The sequence below is a fragment of the Mandrillus leucophaeus genome, unplaced genomic scaffold (genome assembly GCF_000951045.1).
Source record: "Mandrillus leucophaeus isolate KB7577 unplaced genomic scaffold, Mleu.le_1.0 Scaffold391, whole genome shotgun sequence".
Taxonomy (NCBI): domain Eukaryota; kingdom Metazoa; phylum Chordata; class Mammalia; order Primates; family Cercopithecidae; genus Mandrillus; species Mandrillus leucophaeus.
The window spans coordinates 1545305-1553502 of NW_012104154.1; positions in this window are offsets into that span (position 1 = coordinate 1545305).

An 8198-nucleotide genomic window follows, 5' to 3' on the forward strand; every position below is an offset into this window, starting at 1 on the left:
TATGTGTGTCACTGCACGTGAGATGTGTCTCCTGAATACAGCACACCAAAGGGTCTTGACTCTATGCAATTTGCCGGTCTGTGTCTTTCAATTGGGACATTTAGCCCATTTACATTTAAGGTTAATATTGTTATGTGTGAGTTTGGTCCTGTCATCATGATGCTAGCTGGTTATTTTGCCCACTAGTTGATGCAGTTTCTTCATAGTGCCATTGGTCTTTATATTTTGGTGTTTTTGCAGTGGCTGGTACTGTTTTTTTCTTCCTATATTTAGTGCTTCCTTCAGGAGCTCTTGCAAGGCAGGCCTGGTGGTGATGAAATCACTCAGTATTTGCTTTTCTGAAAGTGATTTTATTTCTTCTTCACTTATGAAGCTTAGTTTGGCTGGATATGAAGTTCTAGGTTGAAAATTTTTTTCTTTAACAATGTTGAATATTGGCCCCCCCTCTCTTCTGGCTTGTAGGGTTTCTACCGAAAGATTCACTGTTAGTCTGATGGGCTTCCCTTTGTAGGTGGCCTGGCCTTTCTTTCTGGCTGCCCTTAACATTTTTTCCTTCTTTTTGATCTTGGAGAATCTGACAATTATGTGTCTTGGGATTGATCTTCTTGTGGAGTATCTTAGTGGTGTTCCCTGTATTTCCTGAATTTGAATGTTGGCCTATCTTGCTAGGTTGGGAGGTTCTCCTGGACAATATCCTGAAGTGTGTTTTCCAACTTGGTTCCATTCTCCTTGTCTCTTTCAGGTATTCCAATTAATCATAACTTCAGTCTTTTTACATAGTCCCATAATTCTCGAAGGTTTCATTCTTTCCTTTGCATTCTTTTTTCTCTAATCTTGTCTGCCTAACTTATTTCAGCAAGATGGTCTTCAAACTCTGATATTCTTTCTTCTGCTTGGTTGATTTGGCTATTGATATTTGTGTATGCTTCACGAAGTTCTCATGCTGTGTTTTTCAGCTCATTTATGTTCCTCTCTAAGCTGGTTATATGGAATGTGTTTTGATGGCATGACTGAAAACTCTTTACCAAGCCCTAGGACCCAAATATTTTCTTCTGTGTTTTTTTCTATAAGTTTTGTGGTTTATTTTAAAATCTATGATCCATTTTGAGTAAACCTCTACACTAGGTGTGAGGTTTAGGTCTATTCTATTCTATTCTATTCCATTCCATTCTTGCCTGTGGATATCCAATGGCTCCAGCACTATCTGTTGAAAAGCCTATCATTTCTCCATCAAATTATTTTTGCAACTCTGTCAAAAATCAATTGGCCATACTTGTGAAACTACCAGTGGGTCCCCTATTCTGTTCCGGTGACCTGTATGTCTATCCCTCTGCCAGCACCACAGTACTGATTATTGTAACCACATAGTAAGTCTTGAAATTGGGTAAAGTGATTGCTTCCACTTTTTTCTTTTTTCCAGAATTATTTTAGTTATTCTAGTTCCTTTGTTTTTCATATAGATTTTTAGAATAGTCTTGCCTATATCTATTAAAAAAATCTTTCTAGGATTTGATAGGAATGGTGCTAAACCTGTCTGTTAATTTGGAGAGAATTGACATTCTCACTATGTTGAATCTTCCAATCCATGAACTCAAATTCTGTCTCCATTAATTTAGATTTTCAACCAGTACTCTGTAGTTTTTAGCATACATGTCCCATACATGTTTTCTTTGACTTATGCCCAAGTATTTTATTATTCTCTGAGTGATTATAACTGGCATTGTATTTTAAATTTTGTTTTATACATGTTCATTGCTAGTATATAAAAGTAAAACTGACTTTTTTTACAGTTGCCCTTATATCCTGCTTATAAATGAGTTGTTAAACTCATTTATTAGTTTCAAGAGTTTGAGTTTTTTGGTTTTGTCTTTTCCTTGGGACTTTCTACACAGATCATCATGTCATCTGCAAGTAGAAGCAGTTTTATACCTTTCTTTAGTGTCTACATGACTGGTGTTTCCAGCACTGTGCTGAATACAGCAATGACAGTGTGGACATTCTTGCCTTGTTCCCAGTCATAGTAGAAAACCATTCCAATTTTCTCCATTATGCATGCTTTTAGCTGTAGGGTTTTTTGTACATATTCCTTATCAAGTTGAAGTCCCCTCTACTCCTAGATTTCTGAGAATTTTTTGTCAATTTTATTGATCTTTCCTAAGAACCAGACTTTTTGTTCCATTGGTTTTCTCTACTGTTTTTCTGCTCACGATTTCACTGATTTCACTGATTCTTGCTCTTGTCTTTATGATTTCTTTCCTTCTGCTTGCTGTATATTTATTTTGCTCTTCTTTCTCTAGTTTCTTGTGAGAGCTTAAATTACTCATTTGAGAATTTTACTTTTTTCTTTCTTTCTTTCTTTCTTTCTTTTTTCCCAAGACGGAGTCTTGCTCTGTCACCCAGGCTGGAGTGCAGTGGCATGATCTCCACTCACTGCAACCTCCGCCTCCTGGGTTCAAGCAATTCTCCTGCCTCAGCCTCCCAAGTTGCTGGGATTACAGGCGCACGCCACCATGCCTGGCTAATTTTTGTATTTTCAGTAGAGACAGGGTTTCACCATATTAGCCAGGCTGGTCTCAACCTCCTGACCTTGTGATCCGCCTGCCTCAGCCTCCCAAAGTGCTGGGATTACAGGCGTGAGACACCGCGCCTGGCTGAGAATTTTACTTTTTTCTTATGTAAACATCTATTGCTACAAATTTCTCTCTCAGCACTATTTTAGCTGTGCCCCACACATTTTGATAAGAAGTGTTTTCCTTTTCATTTAGTTCAGTATGCTCTTTATTTCTCTTGAGACTCTCTCTTTGACCTATGGATTATTTGGGAGCATATTCTTTAGGCTCCAGGTGTTTCTGAACTTGGAATTTAGCCGTTCTTTCAGGCAGCTGGGGGTGGGGCCTTTCTCCTGCTGATGGATAGAGAAGGTTTTGACTTTCTACTAAGCCTCTTGGGACACCACCTTTGAAAGGAGGAGGAACCTTGTTATCCCTGAGTCAGGTTGGAAGCACAGGCTCCCCGCGTGACATCCACTGATGCCACCAGACACAAGGTGACTTGCTGCCACCCAGCGGGGAGCTGGGGCACCCTGTTGGCCTCTCAGGAGTGAAAGTCAAGGGTCCCCACTCAGCCACCTGTAAGTGCTGGAGTCCCACCACAGTTTTTTCTGTGGCATTTGGTTTGAATACAGCAGTTACTGTCTGAAAGTTTTCTGTCTTGCTAGGCTGCCCCTTTCCTGATCCTCTGTCTAGGTAGGGGAAGCAGATCTTTTTTTGGAACTTTTTTTTTGTCCGGCTCACATTGGTGTTTACAGACTGCTGGCTTCTCCAGTATCCAGTCTAAGATATGAGAGGCAAAAGAAAGCCCAGAGAACTCATCACCAAGTCTTCCTTGGGTCTCAAAGCCCCTAAACAGTCTCCTTTCTTGTCTGCCAATCAAAGTATTCGGATGTTTGTCTTATACACAACTTCTAGGGTTTTTAGTTATACTTATTGGAGCGACCAGGTAAATGTGTATCTACTTCATTTCCCCAGAAGTAGAAGTCTCTAGAGTATGTTTTGCTTCTGGTAAAGAAAAGAAATCTCAATTTTTCTTTATTTTTCTAAACTATTATATATTAGCTATTTTTTTATTCTTTCAGAAAATGTTTAGAATAAAATTGCTGATCTCGCTCAAAATTCCCATTGGGGTTACAGTAAATGTAAAGTGACTCTATGACCCAGTCATTTAGAATATTCAATAACTAAATTGCAAATAATCTCTGGTCTCATATCAGAGAAATAGAAAATCTCAGGGAAACACAGGCCCTGGATACTTAATGAAGATTTCAAGACAGAGGCCTTCCACTTCATACATAACAAGTTCATTGTAAAGTTCTGCCTCAAAATGTCACTGTTTGTCAGTGATTTCTTTTTTTCCTGTCACACCACACTACTCTAGCTATCATAGTAAATTCTGCCATTCCCACTTTTGCACTATAGGGTAGGGCTACGAACTCCCAAAAATAGGGACTATGCTAACTTGGGCATATGGTCTAGTTTTTGCCCCCTAACTTTTTGAATGGGAGGTCTTTAGGCTGATCATTGCAGGGGATGGCCTTGCTGATAAGCAATCTATAAACTCTGACTCCAGCTGACTCTCTTTCTGAAGAAAGCAGACCAAGGTTTTTAAAAATAGAGCAAACTGGAGCTTCCTGATTGTAGTACATGTCTGTGTTTGTTTTCTACTGGTTACATAAATATGGCAAATCGCTCGACAGAGAATGATACTGCATTTCCCGGGATCCCAGGAGGCATGTTTTCTTTTCACTTGCCTTTTCTGCAAGAACGTGACAGCAGGAAGAAGGAGTTGGTGGTATTAAAACAAGTAGTTACGACTGCAAGTTGCAGAAGAAACATTTTTGGACAGATGTCAGAATGAAGCATTTCAGTCTGGAGAGTAATTTTTATGTAAGAGAATATGATGTAAGTTACAGTGAAATTGGGAAAAAAGAAGTATTTAAGGAAAACTGTGACTTTTAAAGTCAATAAAAGGCAGTAAAGGTTTTTTTAAGGAACATCTTCTTGCACAAATATTGCAGTGGTGTTGACTGAGTCCCTCCCTTTCCTCTCGGGGCCCCACATTCTGTTCAGGTGCGTGGAGAATCCCGGGAACCTGCACACAGGTGCTGGGCAACACCTGGCCAGAGAAACGTTCCATTTCACATTGATATGTAACATGGCCTGGCTTTACCATGTCAAATTCCATTTAGTTTTGTTTAAAGATAAAATGTAAACATGCCCAGAAGAGTTCTCTTTTTTCCCTTATTGGAAACAGATGAAAGGACTTGATGGCGTGGGGGAAGGCAACGGAGGCATCTTTTGTGATTCAATTATATAGATGCAGTGACAATAGGCTTTTCTCTAGAGGAGTACATTGTGTGCACAGGCATTTACTTGGTAGTAAATGAATTTCATTAAATTGGACTGCTTGAACTTCCAGAGTTTTAAGAAAAAATTTGTTGGTTCCTTTGCTTCAAAATTCTTTTGCAGCAACATTTTGGAAAAAGCATTTTACTTAGAGTGTTATGGTCTGAACTGCATCTCACCACAACACCCCAAAATTCACATGTTGAAGTCCTAATCTCCAATACCTCAGACTGTGACTGTATGAGGAGGGAGGGTCTGCAGAAAGGTAATTAAGCTTCAATGAGGCCATTAGGGTAGGTCCTAATCCCATATGACTGGTGTCCTTATAAGAAGAAATTAGGACACAGATTGGTAAAGAGGGACTGCAATATGAAGACACAGAGAAGACAGCCATCTGGAAGCCAAGGAGAGAGGCCCCAGAAGAAACCAGCCCTGCCAACAGCTTGATCTCAGACTTCCAGCCCCCAGGACTGTGAGAAAATAGATTTCAGCCATTTAAGGCGCTCAGCCTGTGGGCCTCTGTTACCGTGGCCCTGACATGATACCACCTGGTGATGCAGTGGCTGCAACTTTTTAAAATGGATTTAAGTTATAAACAAAGACAAGACAAAGCAAAAATATAAAGCAAGTCATTTGGGTAACCTAAGATAAGACAGACCTGAGACGTGACAGTGGCATTTTCCTGGATGCTTTCACATATAATATGTTCTCTATACCCCACCTGATTCATCCTGACACAGGTGTGGCCGTGTCATTCTTATGCTTCAACCCCTTTGATGACTCTTCCCTTGGCTGAGGGTAAATGACGTCCACCTCCTGGCTCTGGTTCTCATCAAGGCCTTCTCAGTCTCCCTGCCTCTTTCCCCAGGCTCTCCTTTTTGGGTGCTGCATTCCAGACATACTCATTTTCTTTCCTGCTTGCACCAAGGAGGAACCTTGGCCTGGGACAGCCCCAGTCCTGCAGCAGGCACTTCCCACTTTCTGTCTGGATGACTTCTGCTCCTTTTCAGGAAACGTGGTTCTAACTCCAGACTACTGATCTACCTCCTATGCTTCCCTAGACCCCAAAAAGTTTCTCGGGCCAGGTGTTGCCCAGCACCTGCGTGCAGGTTACCAGGATTCTCCACGCATCTGAATACAATGTAGGGCTGAGAGAAGAAAGGGAGGGACTCTGTCAACACCACTGCAATATTTGTGCAATAAAGATGTTGTTCCTCAAAAAACCTCTGTCTAGGAAAGGCACCCTCTGTCACTAAATTTCCCCCTCTGTCTTGATTCTCTGATTGACTGTCTTCCTGTGAGGCTGGAAACTCCAGAAGATACAGTCCCTGCACTTGGTTGCTGTACCCTTGGCATCTTGCACAGTTGCCAGACTCATTCTTAATTTCACAACTACAAAATATTTGACAAACAATAAAACAATAGCCTACAAGTCTCTGTTTGCTCCCAGTAAAGCAAAGGAATAAAAGATTTTAAACACTCTACTATCTTTTTACTGTCCCACTCTTGAATTTTAACAAGTAATTTCTTCTCATACCCTAATAAGCATGCAGGAAGGATCTCTTGAGGCATAGGAGTAGAAGGAAATGAGGTCGATTTATCCTTTGGGCTACCTTATGAAACTCATCTCAAATTTTAATCCATCCACATGGACTGAGCACTTTCTTTTCTTTTTCTTTTTTTAGACAGAGTCTCACTCTGTCGCCAGACTAGAGTGCAGTGGCACGATCTCGGCTCACTGCAACCTCCACCTCCCAGGTTCAAGCAATTCTCCTGCTTCAGCCTCCCGAGTAGCTGGGACTACAGGTGTGCACCACCACACCCAGCTAATTTTTTTTGTATTTTTAGCAGAGACAGGGTTTCACCATGTTGGCCAGGATGGTCTCGATCTCTTGACCTTGTGATCTGCCCACCTCAGCCTTCCAAAGTGCTGGGATTACAGGCATGAGCCACCGCGCCTGGCCAGACTGAGCACTTTCTAAGTCTGAACTGAATCCTGGTAACACAGTCCTTACCTTCAGTATGCTGGAAAAAGGGGTGCTGGTTTCTGTGTCATCGTGTGTTAACATCTGGATAGGCTCTGGGAGAAGCGAATGATGAGCCACCGGTTCTGGAGAAGTGGTTGGAAGCCTGTTACAGGCAGAATCTTCCAGATTCACAGCTTCCTGGGTGAGTCATTCAGCAAAAAAGGTTTTAAAGTTACCTCAACAATATCAGTTAGACTATTTAAGTAAGTCGATTATAAATAATCTGTGGTCTCATATAAAATTCATTACAAATCTGATCAGCCCCAGATACTAAAGGACGATTTTATGTCCCAGGCCTTTAATTTCATACGTAACACACCAATCGTAGAGTTCTGCCTCAATATGTATTTTTTCATCGTGCAAACGAAGCTTGTGGTTTTACTACAACAAAAATTAGTGTAATTCACTTCATAGTGTTTGTCTCATTCAATATTTTATTATGACTCCCGTTAACTTCCGGCAAGCATATGGATTTAATGAAAAGGGGACTCCAGCTCTTGGTAAATTTCTAAATTTACTAGAACTGACTAGTTTGGGTTATTTGATCCCAAAAGAGGGCGTGTCAGACATTAGCCTTCCTGGCATCCAAACTGCAGTGAACTGAGAGCACAGGGAAAGGGAGCCCGACGCCCTCAGCCTTGTAAGAAGTGTCTGTCCTAGGTGTCCCCACCAGCCCCCTTGCCATGGAGCCCTACAGAAACCAGACTTAAAAACTGTACACACTGGCCTCGACGTAAAACACAACAGCTCACATTTCACACCTTGTTGGCTTATCATGTTTAGCTGGATCCCGTTTCAACTAATATTTTTCCAGAGTTGGCTCTTTAAGATGGCATAGAAATTATTTACAACATCAAAAACCTCTGTGACACCATTTCCCCCACCTTCCCCCCACACCCACTCAACACATCACGTGGCCCCCTCCAAGGCACCAGCACTCACCGGGCGCTGCGGATGGGCCGTCCCGACTGCTTGCCACCCCACCCCACCCCAGCAGCAGGGGACCTGGCCGGGACTGGGGACTGGGGACGTCTGTGCCATGGCCACAGCACGCAATTCCTCTGGTCACACCCTCCAAAACGAGGTGCCAGCATATCGCCATGACTTTGCTGGTCCTTGCTGACGATAAAAAGGAACAAGCACGGCCAGGCGCGTTGGCTGAAGCCTGTAATCCCAGCACTTTGGGAAGCCGAGACGGGCGGATCACGAGGTCAAGAGACGGAGACCATCCTGGCTAACACGGTGAAACCCCGTCTCTACTTAAAAAAAA